Source organism: Dipteris shenzhenensis, chromosome 28 (assembly GCF_047967505.1).
Source record: "Dipteris shenzhenensis isolate YYH24624 ecotype China chromosome 28, Dip_SZ_1.0, whole genome shotgun sequence".
NCBI lineage: Eukaryota > Viridiplantae > Streptophyta > Polypodiopsida > Gleicheniales > Dipteridaceae > Dipteris > Dipteris shenzhenensis.
Genome location: NC_141623.1, coordinates 15,721,867 through 15,745,469, shown reverse-complemented (window position 1 = coordinate 15,745,469; position 23,603 = coordinate 15,721,867).

The following is a 23,603-nucleotide window of genomic DNA, read 5'->3' as shown; positions in this document are numbered from 1 at the left end:
GGGAAAGAGAGAAGGGGGAATGAGAGAAGCATAAGCATAAGAGAATAAGAGGAAAAGAAAATAGAGAATAAGAGGGAAAGGAAAGAGAGAAGGGAAAAGAGATGAGGGGGAAATAGAGAAGGGGGAAAGAGAGAATAAAAGAAGAGGGAAAAAAGAGAAGGGGGCAAAAAGAGAATAAGAGAAGGGGGAAGAAGGAAAGAGTGGGAGGGGAAGAGAGGGTTCCTACGCCCATCACTGCAGCTAGCACTTAAGGCGCTAGCTGCAGGCTAATGCAAATAACAAAAATAATAAATGGAAAAAAGAGGAAGCACTTACCTGAAATAGTATGTCCCGCTCGGTGTAGTGGACTGGCTCTACAAAAGAGAGAAAACAACCCATTTTTTCAAATAAGATGTTAGTGGAAGGAGGAGATTACAAAAGCAACTTCTTGAAGGGAGGAGATTGAGGAGACAAGGAAAGGAGGAGATTGAGGAGACAAGGAGAAAGAGAAGGAAGAGAAATATAGAAAAAAGAGGTGAGTTTTCTTTCTTTCTTGAAATCTCGTTTTTTGTTTCAATCCTTTCAAAGCAAGCATGAAAACTAGTTTACAGGTTTAGCAATACAAGAAGAAACACTCACAAAACTAAAGCTAACAAACAAACAACCTACATTGTTGAAACAAACTCACCTCTTGAAGAACTTTCTTTCAAGAAACCAAAGAGGGAAAAGGATAGAGAGGGAGTACTAGAGGTAGGAGAAGGGTGAGGAGTGGAAAATAGAGTGGGAGGTTGCTTGGAATAGATAGGAGGTCATCGAAAATAGGTGGGAGGAGATTGTGGGTTGCTTACTTGAGAGATTAGGGAATGGTATGAACAAAACGCCACGCATTTAGCGTTTCGCGTTTTAACCCACAGCGTCGCTATATAGCGACGCTAATCTGTCGCTATATAGCAATGTTTATAATTAAAAGCGTCGCTATATAGCGACGCTTACTGTCATTTTTTTGATGTGGCATCAAGAGAAGCTCAAACATGCTATTTTATAATTGTCAATATGTTCTCCTCATGCTTATGTTGTGATTTTATAAGTGTAGATGGAAGGGACGAGTGGAAGCTCGTCCGATGATGCGCCAATGCCCGGGAGCATGAAGTGGCTTACGGAGAGGTTATACTGTCATTGCACTCATTGCAAGCGAGAAGTACAACATCAACGTCGTATTATCATGCACCACTTGCGAATGTATGGGGAGGAACCGGAACTAGTACCCCCCATTGGTGTTGCACATGTTGATGGATCATCGATAAGTCAAAGCTATTTAAGTTCGCAATCTTATTGTATACCAGGAAATAGAAGATCTTATATTTACACGAAATCTTAAAACAGGATGAGGAGGGTGACGAGGGTACACATATACCTTCTCACTTTCAGCAAGACTATAGTCTCTCGGATGACGACGAGGGTATGGTCGACATGATGGATTCCATTTTTAGGGGCACTACATCCCACGTACACATGATGTCAGCGTCTGAGGTCAAAATGTGAGAGTTGCAATCAACACAATTGTACGAGGGTGCTAGGATGTCTAAACTACATGCTTGTCTCTCAATCTTGAATCTACAAGTACGGTATGGGTGGTCGGATACAAGTGTCTCGGCCTTAATGAGGTTAGCCCTTGCATTAATTTGACTCATTATTTGGATATTGTTTGTTTTGAGAATCATCATTTGGATACTGTCTTTGTCATAGGTTGCTCCAAAAGATGTTGCCTGCACCAAATACCATGCCCGCATCAAGAGATGAAGCGAAAAAGATGCTAACAACGGTGGGTATGGATTATGATACCATCCATGCTTGCCGTAATGATTGTATTCTCTTTTGTCGTGAGCATGGAGATTTGGCTAGTTGTCCAAAGTGTGGGGAACAATGATATAGAGATGACTTGCAGGGTGAGCGGATACCGATAAAGGTCTTGAGACACTTTCCCATCATTGCAAGAATACAACACATGTTTCGATGCAAATCCATAGCGGAGTTGATGACATGGCATGCATCTCATCGGTCCACTGATCACACATTGAGGATTCTCGCAGATTGTGCAGCAGCTTGAAAGCACATAGATAATCAGTGGCCGGACTTTGCGAGGGAGCCACGTAACTTACATCTTGGACTAGCCATGGACGGTGTGAATCCTTTCGCATTACGCTCGACATCTTGGTCGACATGGCCCATAGTCGTGGTGAATTACAATATCCCACCATGGCTAGCAATAAAAAAGAGACACCTCATGCTTGCACTACTTGTGCCAGGAAAGTACAAGGCAAAAAACATGGACGTGTACATGGCACCTTTGATAGAGGAGTTACAGATATTATGGAGAGGAGCGCAGGTCTTTGATATTTCCAGAGCTCCTAGACATACCAATGATATTTTGGTCAGGGGTATCTTGATGTGGACCATGCATGACTACCCAGGATATGGAGAGTGCGCAGGTACGTGGTTGTGTCTTTACATGTACAATGAGGGATTATGCTTTTTTTGCTCTCTTTTGCACGCATGTCTTGTACTAACACATTCATGCATGCGTGTAGGACTTGTTACAAGTGGGTACCATGCTTGTCCTATTTGTGGACCGGCTCTGAAATCGCTTGCATGCTACTCCAAACATATGAGGAAAAATGTTTATGAAGGTCATGCTCGATACCTTCTGCTCAACCATCTCGTACGTGGAGGTCAGCTTGATCCACCACCATCATATTTGAAGGCAAGTGATTGGATTCAAGCTTGGAGGGCGAATGGAGAGGACCCTCCTCCTGGTATGAAGAGGCTATCGATCTTTCACGAGCTTCCTTATTGGGGTCAGTTACAAATCAATCATCTCTTGGATCCCATGCATATCTTCAAGAATGTGGGGGCTACTATTTGGGCACACTTGGTTGGTTCCAAGGACTCGAGAGGAGTGCGAGAAGACTTGCGTGCTATGAATAGGATGTCTCGTTTGTGGCCCCAAGTGTATGCTTCGGGAAAAGTTGTCCTCCCGAAAGCAACGTGGATCCTCTCTACGAGGGAGGAGGCAGCGGTCAAGGTAGACATTGCCTCTTTTCAAACACCGACAGGGTACATGCATTGCTTGAAAGGAGCATTTTCAAAGTTAGTGGCCTCAAGTCCCATGATTGGCACAAGGTCTTACAGGTATTCTAAGTAGCTGAATCAGTGTACCGATAATAGTGATGCGTTAGTGTAATTATTATTATGTTATATTGTTGACATGACTTCATTATTGCTTTGATAGTTCATCCTCCCAATTACGCGTCTAGAGAGCCGTCTACTCTTCGCATCTATAAACGCGTCTAACAAAGCGTTTAACAGTTCAAGTAAAAGCGCATCTATCACCGCGTCTAATAGACCGTCAAAGCATCCGTCTAACAGTGCATTAAAAAGCGCGTCTAACAGTCCGTCAAAACATCCGTCTAACAGTCCGTCCAAACATCCGTCTAACAGCGCGTCTAAAAGCGTGTCTAACAATTCATTTAAAACTCCGTTTAACAAATTGTCTCTTTGAGCGTCTATATACGCGTCTGTATGTGTCTGTAACAAGCCAGACGCGCATATAGACGCGCCTGTAGATGCGCGTTTAGACGCGCCCTCAGACGCCTCTATACACGCGCTCCTACAGTCGAGAATACTCAAAAGTGGAAAAGGACGTTTCGCCTGACAAAAGAACGTGTCGCTCATACCTAGATGCTGCGTTTCGTGGATGCGAAAAAGTACAAAACTGGAAAGAGCAAGCAAGAACAACTTCAAAAGGACTTACTTGGAAAAAGGTATGGAAGGATCTTTCTTTTCCAAACTTGTTTCTTCTCCTTGTTCGTACTCCTCTTCTTTAAACTTGGAAGCAAGCTGTGTAGGTACAGTCCATTTGTCTTGAGTGAAAGCTTGGAACTGTGTATGGGAGGCTCACTCTTAAGCTTCGAATCTATAGAACTGCTAATAAAGAAGGAAGAAAGCCGCTCGCGAAGTTTAAGTAGTTAAAAGAAAAGCAAAGCGAGCGGCGCGCCGAAAAGCCGGTTTAAAAGTCGTGGGTATAGTCGCGTCTATTAGCGCGTCTATAGTCGCGTCTGAATACACAGAGTAAATGCGTCTATAGTCGCGTCGATTAGCGCATCTACGGGCACGTTTAAATACACAGAGTAGACGGGCATGTAGACGTGCAAGTAGACGCGAGATTAGACGCGAAGATAGACGTGGCGATAGACGCGACACAGAGTTTTTAAGTTAAGCATTTGAAGAAGAGCAAATTTGGTGGTTGTTTGTTTGTAGGATGTCTCCATCTTCAACAAGCAGCTCCAGTGAGGATGAATCCCTCCGTATCCACCATCGCGAAATGTGGTTGGAGCAAAAAATCAAATGTCTGTGTCATCGATGTCGAGGAAACATGTATCGTGCACGCAGGATTACGCTCAATCATATCTCAAAGTATGGAGAATGGGATGTGACCGTAAACAGGGTAAGGATTTGTAAGTTAAGGTTGATTGAGATACCTATGGGTGTTCATATGTTTGAGTCATAATGATCCCGTTTTAATTTGATACAGGATGCAGTGCCACACCCGCACATGTTACCCTATGCCCGTCGTGAGGAGGCGAAGCGTCGGCGATATGAGGTGGGATCTTCAGGAGGGACCGTTACGGATGCATGGAGTGATGGTGATAGTAGCCCTCCACCATTACCTCATGAAGCCGTGGAGGAGGAGGTGTTTGATGATATGGTGCGGGATTTATATGTCCATCAAGGGAGGGATAATAGCATGGAGCAGGATGATCTTTTTACCGCAGCATCGACTCCACTGTTTGAGGGGTGCACATTCTCTGTTCTACGTGCCTCCCTTGAGTTACTAAACTTGCAAACCATCTATGGATGGAGCAATGCAAGTTTGAATGCATTACTCAAGTAAGCTTTAATTTAAAGTCGATTTTGCAAACATGGTGAATTATGCACGTGGGTCAATTACTCGAATGCTTTTCCTCATTTATGGTCTTCACGTGCAGACTATTGCGTAAAATGCTTCCAAGGGAGAATAAATTACCGACCTCAAGAGATATGGCAAGGCAACATGTGACCTCTCTTGGAGGATTAGATTACAAGCGCATCCATGCATGTGTCAACGATTGCGTTTTGTTTCGTGGACTACATAAGGATGCAAGAGAGTGTCCTACTTGTGGAGAGGCAAGATATAGAGCAGATCTCAAAACCTTGGACGTGCCTCGTAAGGTATTGCGACATTTTCCCATAATCCCTCGGCGATATGAGGTGGGATCTTCAGGAGGGACTGTTACGGATGCATGGAGTGATGGTGATAGTAGCCCTCCACCATTACCTCATGAAGTAAATTACTGACCTCAAGAGATATGGCAAGGCAACATGTGACCTCTCTTGGAGGATTAGATTACAAGCGCATCCATGCATGTGTCAACGATTGCGTTTTGTTTTGTGGACTACATAAGGATGCAAGAGAGTGTCCTACTTGTGGAGAGGCAAGATATAGAGCAGATCTTAAAAATTTGGACGTGCCTCGTAAGGTATTGCGACATTTTCCCATAATCCCTCGCATCCAACATATGTTCAAGTGCAAATCTATTGCAGAGCTCATGTCATGGCATTCCTCCCATCGATCAACCGATGGCAAGTGGAGAACTCCCGCGGACTCTCCTGCGTGGAAGCATATTGAAGACACATGGCCAAGCTTCAAGGAAGAACCTAGGAGCTTGAGACTTGGATTGGGTATGGACGGTGTGAACCCATTTGGTCTCAAAAGCACGTCTTACAGTGTATGGCCAGTGGTATTGGTGAATTACAATCTTCCACCCTCTATGGCTATTAAGAAAGGACATGTCATGCTGTCCCTTCTAATTCCAGGGAAAGATAAAGTCAAAAACCCTGATGTTTATTTGGAGCCTTTGATTGATGAGCTAGAGATACTTTGGAGAGGTATCGAGGTGCATGATGTGAGCAGGCCTCCCTCGTCACGAGACTTGAACTGCAAAGCAGTCTTGATGTGGACGATGCATGACTTCCCAGGCTATGGCGAGTGTTCAGGTAAGCATTGCATTTTTTAATTATGAATAGGCAAGGACGTGGCACCCTAAACCCACCTTCCACTCTTAATTGCATCTATTGTTTCAGGTCTCACTACATCGGGTTACCATGCATGTCCTGTTTGTGGTCCTTCGCTAGTTGCCTCACGGGCAGACGCATTGAATAAGGTCATCTATGAGAATCACCATCGATTTCTCCCACCTGATCATCCTAGATATGTTGCCCCTTGGAATGAAGTCCTCCCACAATTACTCACCGCAGGAGATTGGATGAGAATTTGGGACGGTTCCACGACTCCTTCACCACTTGGCATGAGCCGGTAAGGATTTGTAACTATTGGCTGGAAGTAAAGATTGGCTATATTGGTTGAAAGTGAGGATTGCACGCTAACACTTTATTTTGTTTAGATACTCCATCTTTTATCGTTTACCATATTGGTCCCACCTCAAGATCAATCACCTGCTCGATCCCATGCATATCTTCAAGAATGTGGCATCTACCATTTGGGAGCATTTGTATGGGACACGAGATTCGGTAGGCATAAGGGAGGATCTACGTACCACAGGGAGGATGCGTGAAGCTTGGCCTCAAGAGAGACCAAATGGGCGTGTTTTTTTACCTCGTGCACCGTGGATGTTATCAAAGCTAGAGATGGTGACGGTGAAGCGCGCTATTACTACAATTCGTACTCCCACTGGATGCATGAGGTGTTTGAAGGGAGCCTTTACAAAGAGCAAGAAAAGAGGTGTAGAGCAATTATATGGCTTGAAATCTCATGATTGGCACAAGATGCTCCAAGTAAGTATTTTATATGCATAATATCTTTTTCCTTTCAAATTTGTGAGTGAATAGCTATAAGCAACTAATCAACCACCTCCTCGTGGGTTCAGTTCATACTACCTACTAGCATTTCACGTAGTGCATCAAAGGACGTGAAAGATTGTATTTACAAGATGGGCGAGCTTGTGAGGTATGTGAGCTCCAAGGAAATAGATCCCACCACGCTTGAGAATGCTCGAGTTATGTCAGTGGAGGCGGTTTGTTTAGTGGAGGAGACATTTCCACGTTCTATTCTCACAAGCCAACTACATCTCATAGTGCATTTGGTGGATGAGATTGCTATATGCGGTACTATACATGCACGATGGTTGTTCTTCCTCGAGCGCTTCATGAAGACCTTGAAGGGCTTCGTGAGACAAAATGCAAGACCCGAAGGTAGCATGGCCGAGGGTTGGTTGGTACAAGAGTCACTTGTATATATTTCTGAGTTTCTTGTTGATGTGGATAGCTCTCTCCCACGACTATGGAGAGATGATGAAGACCTAAGGATGACCTCTATTGTGCCTCAAGGAAAAGGACGCAACAAAGTAATAGACACCTTATTGCGTAATAGTATCAACCTCTTTTGCGTGCTTGATAGTGATGTGATGAAAAGATGGGTGACAAGATACGAGGATGCAAAGGCAAGAAGACAAGAAGAAAGGGCCCTCTTTCGTACACACCACGGATCTCGTGTGCCATACCCTCAGCATCTAAGAGTACTTCCAAAGGATATTCATGTGGATTGGCTACTTGATGAAATGGAGAAAGCAGAGAAAGACGAGGGGATGCATATCACAATGGAAGAATGGGAGTATGCTAGGGGATGCATGAGCAAGGTCGGTATATAGAATGTTATGCATAAGTTAGGAGGTTTTTATAATTTAGATTGCTTATTTCATTGATTTTTTCTTGGTGTAGTGCACTATGTTCAATGCTATATGGTGTGAGGGCAAGCATTTTCGAACACAACGAATTGATGATAAGAGAAACACACAAGATTGCAGCGTCATTGCTAGCTTTGAGGGAGCCAATGGAGTCATGGATGATTATTGTGGCATAATCCAAGATATCATTATGCTTGACTTTCGACGCTTCTTTGTGTATGTTTTGGATGTAAAGTGGTTTAAGGACGTGGTGGAAAGAGGCCCTAATGCAACAATCAAACGCCATGCAAGTGGCTTTGTAACTATTGACTCCACAAAGTTTTGGCAAAGTAGGAAGGACACACTAATACTACCGCAACAATGTGAACAGGTACTGTGCACACACATAAAAATACTCGCTTTTAAATATTTGATGCAAGAAAAGTAACATGATTGTATTTGTGTTTGAATTAGGTTGTCTATCAACCAATGGTGGATAATAATAGGTGGTGGCATGTCATACCTATTATGCCACGTTTCAAAGTGATGTATAGTACATTTACTAATATGGAGCGTATGGAGGATGATCATGGCCATGGACGTGATGATGACTGTGATACAAGAGAGGAGGATGATCATGAGATAGGAGATATAGATATTGAGGCCGGCATTACCCATGAGGACGAGCCTACCATTGGAGATCTTGATTTCGATGAGCACATGAGTGGCACAAGTAGTAGTGGGTTGAATGTATTTGTAGATCTAAACACTTGCTTGGATTTTGAAGTAGATAGTTTGGCAAGGGTTGATCTCATTGAGGATGAGATTGAACCGTAGCCCCACAATTGATATTGGCAAAACTATTTTACATATTGTCTCATTCTCCTCATTTCCCTTAATTCTTGTATATGTGGGCTTGCAAAAAATTATGTGCTTTGGTAATCATGGGCAATGTTTGGAAAGCAATGATGTACACCAAAATCTCACTTTCTGTATTCTCTGGAGCGCATCTAACCACGCTTCTAAATGTGCATCTGAGTCTCAGTGTAAACGCGCAAATAAACGCGCAAATACACGCGCAAATAGACGCGCTAATAGACGGGATGTTAGACGGGCCCGTATTTTCTTAGGTCTAACGCGCAAATAAACGCGGTGATTGACGCGCAAATAGACGAGCATTTAGCCGTGCTAATAGACGCGCCCGTAATTTCTCTACTAGAGCAACGCCTATAGACGCGCCCGCTATTTTGCACGTCTACCAAGCGCGTCTATAGTTGCTTTGTGTTGTTGTGGCCATTTGGTCTCTCTTGTGGCCAAGCTTCATGCATCCTCCCTTTGGTATGTAGATCCTCCCTTATGCCTACGAAATCTTGTGTCCCATTCAAATGCTCCCAAATGGTAGATGCCACATTCTTGAAGATATGCATGCATGGGATCAAGCCGGTGATTAATCTTGAGGTGGGACCAATATGGTAAACGATAAAAGATGGAGTATCTAAACAAAAGCTGGTGTTAGCGGGCAATCTTTATTTCCAGCCAATATAGCACACAATAGTTACAAACCCTTACCGGCTCATGCCAAGTGGTGGAGTCATCGTGGAACCATCCCAAATTCTCATCCAATCTCCCGCAGTGAGTGATTATGGGAGGACTTCATTCCAAGGGGCAACATATCTAGGATGATGAGGTGGGAGAAATCGATGGTGATTCTCATACATGACCTTATTCAACGCGTCTGCCCATAAGGCAACTAGCAAAGGACCACAAATAGGACATGCATGGTAACCCGATGTAGTGAGACTTGAACAATAGATGCAATTAAGAGTTAACGGTGGGTTCAAGGTGCCACATCGGTTGCCTACTCATAATTAAAAATGCAATGCTTACCTGAACACTTGCCATAGCCTGGGGAGTCATGCATCGTCCACATCAAGACTGCTTTGCAGTTGAAGTCTCGTGACAAGGGAGGCCTGCTCACATCATGCACCTCGATACCTCTCCAAAGTATCTCTAGCTCATCAATCAAAGGCTCCAAATAAACATCAGGATTTTTGACTTTATGTTTCCCTAGAATTAGAAGGGACAGCATAACATGTCCTTTCTTAATAGCCATAGAAGGTGGAAGATTATAATTCACCAATATCACTATCCATACACTATAAGAGGTGCTTTTGAGACCAAATGGGTTCACACTATCCATACCCAATCCAAGTCTCAAGCTCCTAGGTTCTTCCTTGAAGCTGGGCCATGTGTCTTCAATATGCTTCCATGCAGGAGAGTCTGTCGGAGTTCTCCAGTTGCCATCGGTTGATCGATGGGAGGAATGCCATGACATGAGCTCTGCAATGGATTTGCACTTGAACATATGTTGGATGTGAGGGATTATGGGAAAATGTCGCAAAACCTTACGAGGCACGTCCAAAGTTTTGAGATCTACTATATATCTTGCCTCTCCACAAGTAGGGCACTCTCTTGCATCCTTATGTAGTCCATGAAACAAAATGCAATCGTTGACGCATGCATGGATGCGCTTGTAATTTAATCCTCCAAGAGAGGTCACATGTTGCCTTGCCATATCTCTTAAGGTCGGTAATTTATTCTCCCTTGGAAGCATTTTACACAATAGCCTACACGTGAAGACCATAAATGAAGAAAAGCATTCGAGTAATTGACCCACTAGCATAATTCACCATGTTTGCAAAATAGACTTTAATTAAGCTTACTTGAGTAATGCATTCAAACTTGCATTGCTCCATCCATAGATGGTTTGCAAGTTTAGTAACTCAAGGGAGACATGTAGAACACAGAATGTGCACCCCACAAACAGTGGAGTTGATGCTGCGGTAAAAAGATCGTCCTGCTCCATGCTATCATCCCTCCCTTTGGATTGATGGACATATAAATCCCGCACCATATCATCAAACACCTCCTCCTCCACGGCTTCATGAGGTAATGGTGGAGGGCTACTATCACCATCACTCCATGCATCCGTAACGGTCCCTCCTGAAGATCCCACCTCATATCGCCGATGCTTCGCCTCCTCATGGCGAGCATAGGGCAACATATGTGGGTGTGGCACTGCATCCTGTATCAAATTAAAATGGGATCATAACTTAAACATATGAACACCCATAGGTATCTCAATCAACCTTAACTCTTTAACACTTACCATGTTTACGGTCGCATCCCATTCTCCATACTTTGAGATGTGATTGAGTGTAATCCTGCGTGCAGGATACATGTTTCCTCGACATCGATCACACATACATTTGATTTTTCTCTCCAACCACGTTTTGCGATGGTGGATACGGAGGGATTCATCCTCATTGGAGCTACTTGTTGAAGATGAAGACATCCTATAAACAAACAACCCAAAAAAATTTGCTTTTCTCCAAATATTTAATTTTAAAACTCTGTGGTGCTTCTAAAACCACGTATGTTTGTTCTGTGGTGCATGTCTATAGGCGCCTCTAAAATTGCGTCTGCTCTGTGTATTTAGATGTGCAAGTATACACATATTTAGATGCGTGTATAGATGCGCCATTAGACATGCTTATAGATGCGGTTTTCAAATCTACTTTTAGCACGCTTGCTTCGCTTTTCTTTACATAAGCTTCGCGCGGCTCGCTTACTTCTAGCTTACACTTAAGAGGAAGGCACCCACACTTACTTCGAGGCTTACAGGAGAAGAGGGTGAACAAGGAAGAGAAGCAAGTTTGAAGAAGGACAAGAAGCTTCCATACCTCTATCCAAGGTAAGTCTCTTTACGGTTGATCTTCTTTGGAAGTTGCTCTCTCTGGATTTGTCCTTTGTCGTATCCAAGAAATGAATGATTTTGGTATCAGTGTTACGCTTTTGTGTTGGGCGCATGTCCTTTTCCACTTTTTAGAATAGTCTGTCTGTTGGAGCACATCTATGGATGCATCTCAGAGCTCAGACACAGACAGCCGTGTCTATAGCTGCGCTATTATACACAAAAATAGACGCGCTTCTCAAACACGTTTATAGATGTGCTCTGACAGTTTTAGGCACTAGACGTGCTTCTCAAACACGTTTATAGATGTGCTGCGACAGTTTTAGGCACTTCTCTTCCCTTCCCTTCCCTTCTCTTCCCTTCCCTTCCTTTCTCTTCCGTTCCCTTTCCTTTTGTCTCTCTTTTTCTCTTCTTTTTCTCTCTTTAGCTCATCAGTAATCTTCTTTTTTTCTTTTTTCCAGTCCATCATGTGGCCAGGAAGCTCTTTAGGCTCACCTGATCTCTAGGAGGCCATTTTGAGGGAGTTATATAACCTTTTAGGGCACCCTCCCAGTCCTAGGGAGTTATACAGCTACATGATGGGTACTCTAAACACCCCCTAGGAGTCGGCACTATAGACTCCAAACCACCCCAACCCCACACCAGCTGAGATTACCCCACTAGAGTCAGCATAGCCCAGTCGGCTACATAGCCGAGGCCCTTCTCCCATGCCGTCTTATGCCCCTTCCCCCATTCCGTCTTATGTCCCTTCCCCCATGCTGTTAGGAGGTCCTTCTGTCTCGCAGAGCTGTCGGCATACTCCTGTGCAGTCGAACAGACTCTGTTCTCTAGCTACGAGTAATCCATGTAGTCCCATGTAGTCTCCAGCTATGAGTGGCCAACGTACTAGCTCGACACGACATGGTAGCAGGTGTAGTAGCAGGGAGAGCAGTGGGGGATGCATGGCATAGTGCTTTGGGAGGGGTCGTGGTGGGGACGATGATGATTCAAATGATTTAGACATGCCTCTGGGTGATGGTACGATTTTCTATGACATCACTCAGACAGGAGGCATCTTCGTGGATGCATGGGGGAAGGACATCATGGCCTTCATGCACTCTGTAATTGCTAACAATTTTAGAGATTGCTTTATCCACTACAAAGTCCATCCAAAGAGGTTGGCTGATGAGAGTCTCACTGATGTTCGCTGTAGGTATCCTAACCCCCCCAATGTTCAGCTCATAGATAAATGGGCTAGGTCAAAGATTGTTACAATACTTGGCAATAAAAGATCTTCGCTTAAGAGGCAGGCACTAGTGGAGCTTGCTAGGCTCGAGGGAGGTCAACCACCAAGGGCCCGCCCCACACTGCTCACAAGTGTGAGTGGAAGAAAGCAATGAAGTCAGCGAGGGAGGATCCCAGTGTGTAGCACGTGGAGGCACGAAGGATCCAAATGGAGCAATATGGAAGTGTGCATTTTGGAGCAGGGGGTGTTGAATCATGGGAGGCCCAATTTGTAAGTATCAATCTCAAATTATATTGTTTATATATAGTTTATTAGGAAGTTGTTGCTTTGTACTAACCCCTCCTCAAATTGTGTCGTCTTGCAGCTTGATATCGTGGACAGATACCCTAATCTTGTCGAGACAGCCTACCACTGCCACCATCATAGAGGAGATACATGGAAGCACTTCTATTATGATGGGTTGATTACTGAGAAGCAGTATATCCGGGCTACTGCAGCGCCCCCCGAGGTATTTGAAAGTAATTAAATAATGTCAATATTATAAGTAAAGATTTAATTTTTCATACATTGATATATGTTGTCCCTTGTTTACAGGCCCCTGCACAAGAAGACAAGGAAGAAGACGAGGAAGGAGGCAGAGAAGGGAGCGCAGAATGGAGCGTGGAAGGGAGCAAGTACGTGGAGAACTTAGATTAGTCATAGAAGTAGTGCTAACTACTTTTTTATGTACTTAAAGCCACTGGCTTGGCTTCGTGCCTCTTGTATATACACTCCTCTTATTTTTTGTACTTGAAGCCACATGACATGGCTTAGCTTCATGCTATATGTACATACAAGTACTTTTTGCGCTTTCAATTTCCTTGTGCAACATTCTATCAATTAATGCCTTGTGAACTAAACGTTTTGGAGTTATAATATTTTATTTGGAATTGTAATTGTCAGCTATAGACGTGCTTGCAAGAGTGCTAATTAAAATGCGGTTGGCTGTATTTAAAAAATATTATGTAACGCGTCTACCAATGCATCTATAAACGCGTCTATATACATGTTTGTCTATTCGAGGAGCGTCTATTTGTGCATCTATAAATGCATCTATAAGATCATTTATAAATGCATCTATACACGCGTTTAACGATGCGTGTGTCTGTTTTTTAAATTTTCTAGCAGAGCATCTATTTATGCATCTATCTATGCATCTATACATGCGTCTGTCTGCTATATAGATGTGCTGTTAGACGCGAGTCTCTAGACGCACAAAAAGATAGGCAAATAGACGCGCCCGTATGTTTTTTTTAAAGTTCAGTAAACGCGTCTGTGTGTGTGTCTGTTAGTGCTTTGTCTTGTTGTGAGTTTTGATGGTTTACCAAGCTTACATGTAAGGGATTGGCATGATCAAAAGCACATGTTTCTCACATGTTACAAAAAAACGTAAATCTTGCATTTTGGAGGAAATATAACATACGCCCATGCCTTGGGGAATTAATGACCTTCCCATATGATGTTTAGATATAGAGGAAGCATTATAGTACCTAGAACCATTAGCTCGTTGGCTCGGGCAGTACTATAGCGAATTTTAATAAAACTAGTGTGCTTAAATCCAAAAACTAGCAATATCATTGCGGCTTTTAATAAAACTAGCGTGCTTAAATTTAATGTAAGAAAAGATGATGTTTAGTCGAAGCAGTCATTGAGAGAATGGAACGATCGGGTAATCTGTCGAGGCTGAGAACCACAACCATTGACCTGTATCTTGTGACGAATGACAACGTTTAACCTTCCAATGTGAGCAGAAACATCTCACACGGGAAGGATGGGCCGATCTGCGTGTGAAGATGCAAATATTGCTCTGAGTGCAGGGCAAAAGCAAGGAGCTATCCTTCCTCTGCATAGCGTCCCTGCAGTACAAGAATGACATGATATGATATGATTGAAGATAGCTACAACAAGCTGCTGCCACCTCCAAAGCGCAGCTAGCTTTCCAGTCCAGCTTGCTGCGAGCAGTGACGATCCCATGACCATAACGCTGCCCATAGCTGAAATCGCCCACAGAAGGCTTAGACCAGATTGTGAAGAAGCTGCAAGACCTGCGCATGTGAATGCTATTACCAAGGCGTAGATGCACAACTTCAAGACTGCAGCCATGACGTTGAGAGCTGTGCATTCCACTGCTTGCGCCCATTGGACGTGAGGCGCGAGCTGGTCCGATAGTAAGAGTCTCAAGCCATCTGAAATCGGCTTTCTGATCAAGCTCACCTCCACAAACAGTAAAAAACCACACACAGCGAGATAGAAAGACATCGAATTAAAGAAGAGGAACACGGATACTAGGAGCGAATCATAATAGTGGGCTCCGCGAGGATCATCATCATCGACTTTGAATCCTTTCGGTGGCTGTAAGTAGCCGACATAACTCATTGCGGCGATGGAAGAAAAGAGACTACCGTAAAGACCAACGAGGGCCATGAGTAGCTTGAAAGCCGAAAGCGTGTGGGAGAGATGGAACTTTTGCATACCGAGGATGCAAAAGAATATAAATGCGTTGTTGAATTGCGTGTGGGAAGGGGACTATTGTCACGCCCAGGACGTGATCAGGCGAGCACGATACGGAAAGGTGATGGCTCGGGAGGTTCCTGCTCTCGATGATTGGGCAAGCGCAGCGCTAGGTTGTTGAAGGATTGATACATCCGTCATCGAAAGCTTGACTCTCCTTTACAAAAAGCGCAGAATCAAGTAGGAGAAAGTGTAAACTGGCTTGGAAGTCGGCTGCAAACACGTTTTGTAGATATGTCTCAGATGCATCAGCATCACCTACCTGTTGCAAGCACCAAAAGCATCGCTTCTGTGTGCCGCTTCACCGAGCATGCACGTTCTTTGCAACTGCAAGGAAGCTTCTAATGCAAACGATCTTATTGTAAGCAATGTGGTAATGGAAACGTTTTACGTTCCCCTAAGATCATCTTTAAGAACTTCGGTGTTTCTCGCACGTGATTCTTTATTGGCCACGTGCTTTCCTTTGTGAGTGCCCATGGCATGAACTAGGTGTTTGGGTAGCTTTTTTCACGTTGTATGAAGGTGTTTGAGATAATGATGTATTAGTGAATTGCCCACGTTAGGCAATTCTGACAAAGGAATTGGCGAGCGGCGTCAATTTTTTTTCAGAATTGCAGACCGTGGGCAATTCACGGACATCGAGGCTCCTTGGGAGGTGTGCACTGATTACGACTTGAGGCTCATCTTCCAACTGCCAACTCAGCTGTCTAGCTCTGACAACACCTTGAGGCTCATCTTCCTAGCTCTAAAAGCGACAGGACATGAGATGTAGACAGCTCGCACGGCCAGGAAAGCCTATAAAGTTTCATTGCAGAAGCAAAGCTGAAATTGTACCAATATCTTCCACAAGCAGTCGGCACAACTTTCGGAGTGCCTTCATGATAAACAAGAGCGTGACCTGGGAGCAAGCCGCTGGTGCATTATATGAAGAGGAGATGATGATCGACATAGGTATGCAGCAGTACTCTACAACTAATCAAGCTCTAGTATCTCATGCACCGCCGAGGCCCTCCTCTACTGCTCATACTTCACGAACGAGGAAAATGTCGATATTGTCAAATTGAGGGTCATTTCGAGTTCATGTGTGATCGTCCTCGCATATTGGTTGATCTTGAGCACCAAGTCTAAGAACTCTAGATGGGTCCGCATGTATCATATTCATGCTCTACCCGCCTCATCACATTCTTGAATCTAATATTCGCTTAGTCAATAGCCTTATCTTGGATTCCTGCATCAATCAACATATGTCTTTCCATGGGGACTGGTTTGTCACTTTCAAACCTTGCAATTCCCAAAGAACTATTCAAATGGGTCACAACTCTGAGCATCTAATCGAAGGCATTGGTGACATTGTGTTTTGGCTTTCTACGGGTGCTACTTTTGCTCATCTGGCGTTCTTTATGTCCCTAATTTGAAATCATGGTCTGGTGGCTGTCTTCGGGGTAGCTTGTTGGGATCTTTATTCGGAGTCTAGAGGGTACGGGTGAGTGATTGGAGTTGGGAGTACCACTCCAAGTGCTTCTTGAGCTACACATTCTCCTCTGTTAAACCTTCATTGTTAGCATCAGCTGGACATAGTCAGGTGTTCTCCTTACGCTCAAGCATGTAGATTTTGTGTCCTTGCATTTTTTCTTTCTGCTTTGGCCACTTCATATCTCTCAATGCACTTCTGCATCTCAGGGCTATTGAGGATACAAAGCTTATTGAATTTCTCCATTTGCTCTTCGCTCATCTTTCTTTCAATCCCTTTTCCTTGGGGAACCTCGCCAACGATGCAATCATCATCCTTGTTGTGCCAAGCTTGCGGCATATCGGGATCCGTGGATGCAAGAAACTCTGTGATATATACTTATGACTCTTGCACAAGCCATCCCTCTGCCATGCTTGCTTCCGGTCTTGCTCTTTGTCTTACAAATCCCTTTAAAGTTTTCATAAACCGCTTGAGAAAAAACATCCATCGACTATGAACGGTACCTGCTATAGCCACCTCATCAACTATGTGCACAAGCAAGTGAACTTGAGTTGTCATAATGCTCGAGGGAAAGTGCTTCTCAAGCAAGCATACGGCTTCGATGGATTCCACCCTAGCCTTCTCGATGCTCGATATAGAGATCTCTTTTTGAGATATCCACCTATTTCACATGTCCATGCATATGTAAGATATTTGAGATATCCACCTATTTCCATGCATATGCCTTGGCCGCTGCCTCCTCCCTCGTAGAGATGATCCATGTTGCTTTCGGGAGGACAACTTTTCCCGAAGCATGCAGCACTTGGGGCCACAAACAAGACATCCTATTCATAGCACGCAAGTCTTCTCGCACTCCTCTCGAGTCCTTGGAACCAACCAAGTGTGCCCAAATAGTAGCCCCCACATTCTTGAAGATATGCATGGGATCCAAGAGATGACTGATTTGTAACTGACCCCAATAAGGAAGCTCGTGAAAGATCGATAGCCTCTTCATACCAAGAGGAGGCTCCTCTCCATTCACCCTCTAAGCTTGAATCCAGTCACTTGCCTTCAAATATGATGGTGGTGGATCAAGCTGACCTCCACGTGTGAGATGGTCGAGCGGAAGGTATCGAGCATGACCTTCATAAACATTTTTCCTCATATGTTTGGAGTAGCGTGCAAGCGATTTTAGAGCTGGTCCACAAACAGGACAAGCATGGTACCCACTTGTAACAAGTCCTGCATGCGTGCATGAATGTGTTAGTACAAGACATGCATGCAAAAGAGAGTCAAAAAAGCATAATCCCTCATTGTACTTGTAAAGACACAACCATGTACCTGTGCACTCTCCATATCCTAGGTAGTCACTGGAGCAACCTATGACAAAGACACTATCCAAATGATGATTCTCAAAACAAACAATATCCAAATAATGAGTCAAATTAATGCAAGAGCTAACCTCATTAAGGCCGAGACACTTGTATCCAACCACCCATACTTTACTTGTAGATTCAAGATTGAGAGACAAGCACGTAGTTTAGACATCCTAGCACCCTCGTTCAATTGTGTTGATTGCAACTCTTGCATTTTGACCTCAGACTCTGACATCACATGTACGTGGGATGTAGTGCCCCTAAAAATGGAATCCATCATGTCGATCATACCCTCATCATCATCCGGGAGACTATAGTCTTGCTCAAAGTGAGAAGGTATATGCGTACCCTCGTCACCCTCCTCATCCTGTTTTAAGATTTCGTGTAAATATAAGATCTTCTATTTCCTGGTATACAATAAGAATGCGAACTTAAATAGCTTTTACTTACCGATGGTCCATCAACATGTGCAACACCAATGGTGGGTACTGGTTCCGGCTCCTCCCCATACATTCACAAGTGGCGCATGATAATACAACGTTGATGTCGTACTTCTCGCTTGCAATGAGTGCAATGATAGTATAACCTCTCTGTAAGCCACTTCGTGCTCCTGAGCATTGGCGCATCATGCCGAGGCCTTTCTCCCATGCCATCTTATGCCCCTTCCCCCATGCTGTCTTATGCCCCTTCCCCCATACCGTCTTATGCCCCTTCTGCCATGCCGTCTTATGCCCCTTCCCCCATGCCGTCAGGAGGTCCTTCTATCTCGTGGAGCCATCAGCGTACTCCTGTGTAGTCGAGACTCGGTTCTCTAGCTACGAGTGGTCCACATAGTCCCGTGCAGTCTCTAGCTACGAGTGGCCAGCGTACTAGCTCAACACGACACGGTAGCAGGCATAGTAGTAGGGAGAGCGGTGGGGGATGCATGGCACAGTGCTTTGGGAGGGGTGGTGGTGGGGACGATGGTGATTCAGATGATTTAGACATGGCTCCGGATGATGGTATGATATTCTATGACATCACTCAGATAGGAGGCATCTTGATGGATGCACAGGGGAAGGACATCATGGCCTTCATGCGCTCTGTAATTGCTAACAATTACAGAGATTGCTTTATCCACTGCAAAGACCAGCCAAAGAGGTTGGCTGATGAGACCCTCACTGCTGTTTGCTCTAGATATCCTAACCCCCCCAATCATCAGTTCACAGATAAATGGGCCAAGTCAAAGATTGTTACGATACTTGGCAATAAAAGATCTTTGCTTAAGAGGCAGACACCAGCGGAGCTTGCGAGGCTCGAGGGAGGTCAACCACCAAGGGGCCCGCCCCACACCGCTCACAAGCGTGAGTGGAAGAAAGCAATGAAGTCAGCGAGGGAGGACCCCAGTCTGCAGCAAGTGGAGGCACGAAGGATCCAGATGGAGCAATATGGAAGCGTGCATTTTGAAGCAGGGGGTGTTGAATCATGGGAGGCCCAATTTGTAAGTATCAATCTCAAATTATATTGCTTATGTAATTTATTAGGAGGTTGTTTCTTTGTACTAACCCCTCCACAAATTGTGTCGTCTTGCAGCTTGATATCGTGGGCAAATACCCTACTCCTGTCAAGGTAGCCTACCACCACCACCATCGCAGAGGAGATACATGGAAGCACTTCTATCATGATGGGTTGATTACTAAGGAGCAGTATATCCGGGCTACTGGAGTGACCCCTGAGGTATTTGAAAGTAATTAAATAATGTCAATATTATAAGTAAAGATTTGATTTTTCATACATTGATATATGTTGTCCCTTGTTTACAGGTCCCTGTACAAGAAGACGAGGAAAAAGACGAGGAAGGAGGCGGAGAAGGGAGCACATAAGGGAGCGCAGAAGGGAGCATGGAAGGGAGCAAGGATGTGGAGAACATAGATTAGTCGTAGAAGCAGTGCTAGCTACTCTTTTTTGTACTTAAAGCCATTGGCTTGGCTTCGTGTCTCTTGTATATACACTATTTGGAATTGTAATGAAAATGCAGTTGGCTGTAAGAATTGAATTACATAATGTGGAAATGGGATTCTTGTAACTATATAGCATACACAATCGTCACAACATTCCATAAATTTTAAAAAATATATTATGTAGCGCGTCTATCAGTGCGTCTATAAACGTGTCTATATACGTGTTTGTTTGTTCGAGAAGCATCTATTTGTGTGTCTATAAATGCATCTATAAGACCATTTATAAATGCATCTATACACATTTAATGATGTGTCTGTCTGTCTTTTAAATTTTTTAGCAGAGCGTCTATTTACGCATCTAGATGTGCATCTATATGCGTGTTTGTCTTCTATATAGATGTGCTGTTAGACACGAGTCTCTAGACATAGAAATAGATGCACAAATAGATGCGCCTGTAAGTTTTTTTTAAGTTCAGTAAACGCATCTGTGTGTGTGTCTGTGGGTGTTTTGTCTTGTTGTGTATGGCTCTGAGATTACTGCAACTTTTTTGATTGGCACCCATCTTGGGGTAGTAGAATTCATTGATTATACTCTCCAAAGTAATAGGAACTAACATAGTAATATGGCCCTTGAAGTTTTTAAAGAAGGAGGGTATTAATGACCCTTATAAGCGTTCAAAATAGACCCTTGGTGACCCCTAGAAGTCATCATCAGTGCTTCATTCTTAATAAAAAAGGTTGGGATTGATAGGGATAACAACCGTGGCTGGGCCTTGAAGCCTGCAGTCCCACATTGCATTGTATTCATGTTCTGACATTCGGTGCTTGTGGATGGATGCAGGTGAGTCTAGCTACCTATCTCAGCTTTTTGGTTGAAATGAAAGGAGAATAATGAGACACTAGCTTACAAGACTAGTTCACTATGCGATATTCCAAAAGGCAAGAATGACTATCAGATAGAGCCGGCTAATTATTCCATTTTGACACCCCCTGACAACTTTTTGGAGGGCCCCTTGGTTGGATGTACCTGGATAAGGGGTGGATTATCTACTATATTGCTGTAATACAAAAATAGAAGGATATCATATATCCTGATAATATACATTATGGTTGTCTAAATTAGCAATTATGCTTAAGATATTTATTCTTTTTATAGAATTCAGTTAATAGCAATTGGACTGAAACAGCATTAATATAGTATAATGGGCTTTTATGTGAGGATGTCCTTAAGTTTGTGATAGTTTACTAATATGAACTGCACCATTGATTGCATTAATAGCATGGGATTGAAGTTACATAGATGAAAGGGCAATTTTGTACTTATGAGCCAAAGGATTGTAGTAAGGGAGATGTAGATTTTATTGTTCTATTACACAACACACACTATAACAGGCTCGTCGAGATGACAAAGATACTAACTTCATGGGTTTGTTTCCCTCTCCCCTAGGCACCCACTTGGTTCACGAACCTCACCAAAGTTGGTTATGAGGATCCATTACCAGCTCTGTCTCAAGCATGCCAAGCTATCATGACCATGTTCTATCAGAGGGTCCATGAGACCATTATTGGCTTGGAATCACAAGAACTAAAAGATCACCAAGACTCAGGAAGGCCACTAATAATGCAATTGTCTTTCAATAACTGGTGCAAAGTCTTGGTAATCAGCAAAGGGAAAGTAGAGGATATGATAGCTCTCATCAAGCAACTCCAAGCATCATTGGACCAGATCATCCATGAAGACAACAAGGCCCTCTTGGACTTTGTGGAGTCATCCCCAAATACTATGAGGAGCCTCTTCCTCAATTTATATCTGACCCCCCCAGTCACCTCGGTGTCTGCAAAAAATATGGGCCTTAAATCTGATGGTGACACCTGTGACAAGTACTAGAAAAAGCTCTTGCCCCACATATACAAATCCATTTTTCCCACCCAGAGTGCTTGAAACGGAGCTCATGGCACATGATAACAAAGTATGGGACCTGCATGATATGAATCTCTTGGTCCCATTCCACATTGATACTTGGCTGTTTGTCACGGATTTGATACAGTTTACTAAGAGTATCAAATAGGAAGCAAACCAAGTAGCTCAAAGTTTTGATATCCCTATTGTGTATAGCCACGCATTAGCTAGCTTCTTCCCCATGGCTATGTTTGCATCTGGCAGGTGCCCATCCTCAGTAGGAGTTTTTGGTAGATGCAAGAGCAGGATTAATGAAGCAAAAAGGAGAACTCCCAAATATGTCAATGACATTTTTAACGTGGGCAAACCATATATTAAGTGTAGATGCAATTAAGAAAGAATGGACTGCAAAGCCCAACCACTCTAGTTTGACCATGCCATTTGGTTCATCATCAATAACTTGGTTACCTTCTTTTCTGGTAGACCATTGAAGGCAGACTTTAACTCTTTTCTACTATTTATGAAGACCCCCGATATGGTATTGTTTGGGAGAGCTTCCATTACATTCATGTACATGAGAGAGCTGATGCTTACAGCAGTACATAATTTGAAGAAGAGCCCTTCCTTGCCATTGCTCCCACAACCCTCCTAGAGGTCTATTCTTATGGTGAAAGAATTGAAAGAGGGCAGGATACCAACAGCCATAGAGCAACCAGCTCTTCAAAACGGGGTAGATTCTAGTCACGTGGGGGAATGGGATACGGGAGAGCTAGAAATTCACAACTAGTCCAATCACGTACCCCAAAGCAAATTGAATGGTAGAATAGTGCAAAAAGCTTAGTCCACTTGGATAGTCCACTTGGATACGGGAGAATCTTAGGTAAGGCCTTCAAAGATTATGAGAGGTGGCAAGACAATTACCCAAGAAAGCAATGTGAAGTTACCAGTCAAGCACCTCCTCTATGACAAAAAAGATTGATATTTTGTAGGTATGCACCCTTCCCCCAAAGAGCTTTGTTCACCTCCCTCTTGGAGAGCTTACTTTAATCACTCGCTGCTTAAATGAGAATAAAGGATTCATAACCTTGGAATTTGATAACCCCCTTCTTGATTATTTTTCGTTAAAGAAGCTTCTTTCAGAATTCTTTTTGGACTACAATTTACCAATGGCTAGTACATTCATATTAAACACGTCTATTAGATGGTCCTTTAAGGACAACTTGGGAGCAAAATTAATAAAACCATGGTTATATTTTAGGGATAAAGGAAACGTATCTTGCCATTGCCATGAAGCCGATTTGGCAACATTTATAGACAGGAATTGGAACCATGTGGTAACACTGGATACAGGCCACAGAAAAGCTTCATTAGGTGGATAACAAATGCCCATGCATGCATCTTCTCAGAGATAGCCAGGTTTATAGCATCATCACTGCAAGCATTCCTAGAACCCCTTATGGTTGCTAGTGCAAGCCTGCAGGAAGCAATCATGGATGACTTGAACATCCCGTCAAAAGCCTTTTGGATAGTCAAATCAATATATGATACAAAGATAAACTTGCTAGAATCCATAACATGCATGTTCTGAGCTGACATTGGCAAGTGTTTTGAGAACATCCCCCTGTAATGGGAAATGGCCCTCATTCAAGTG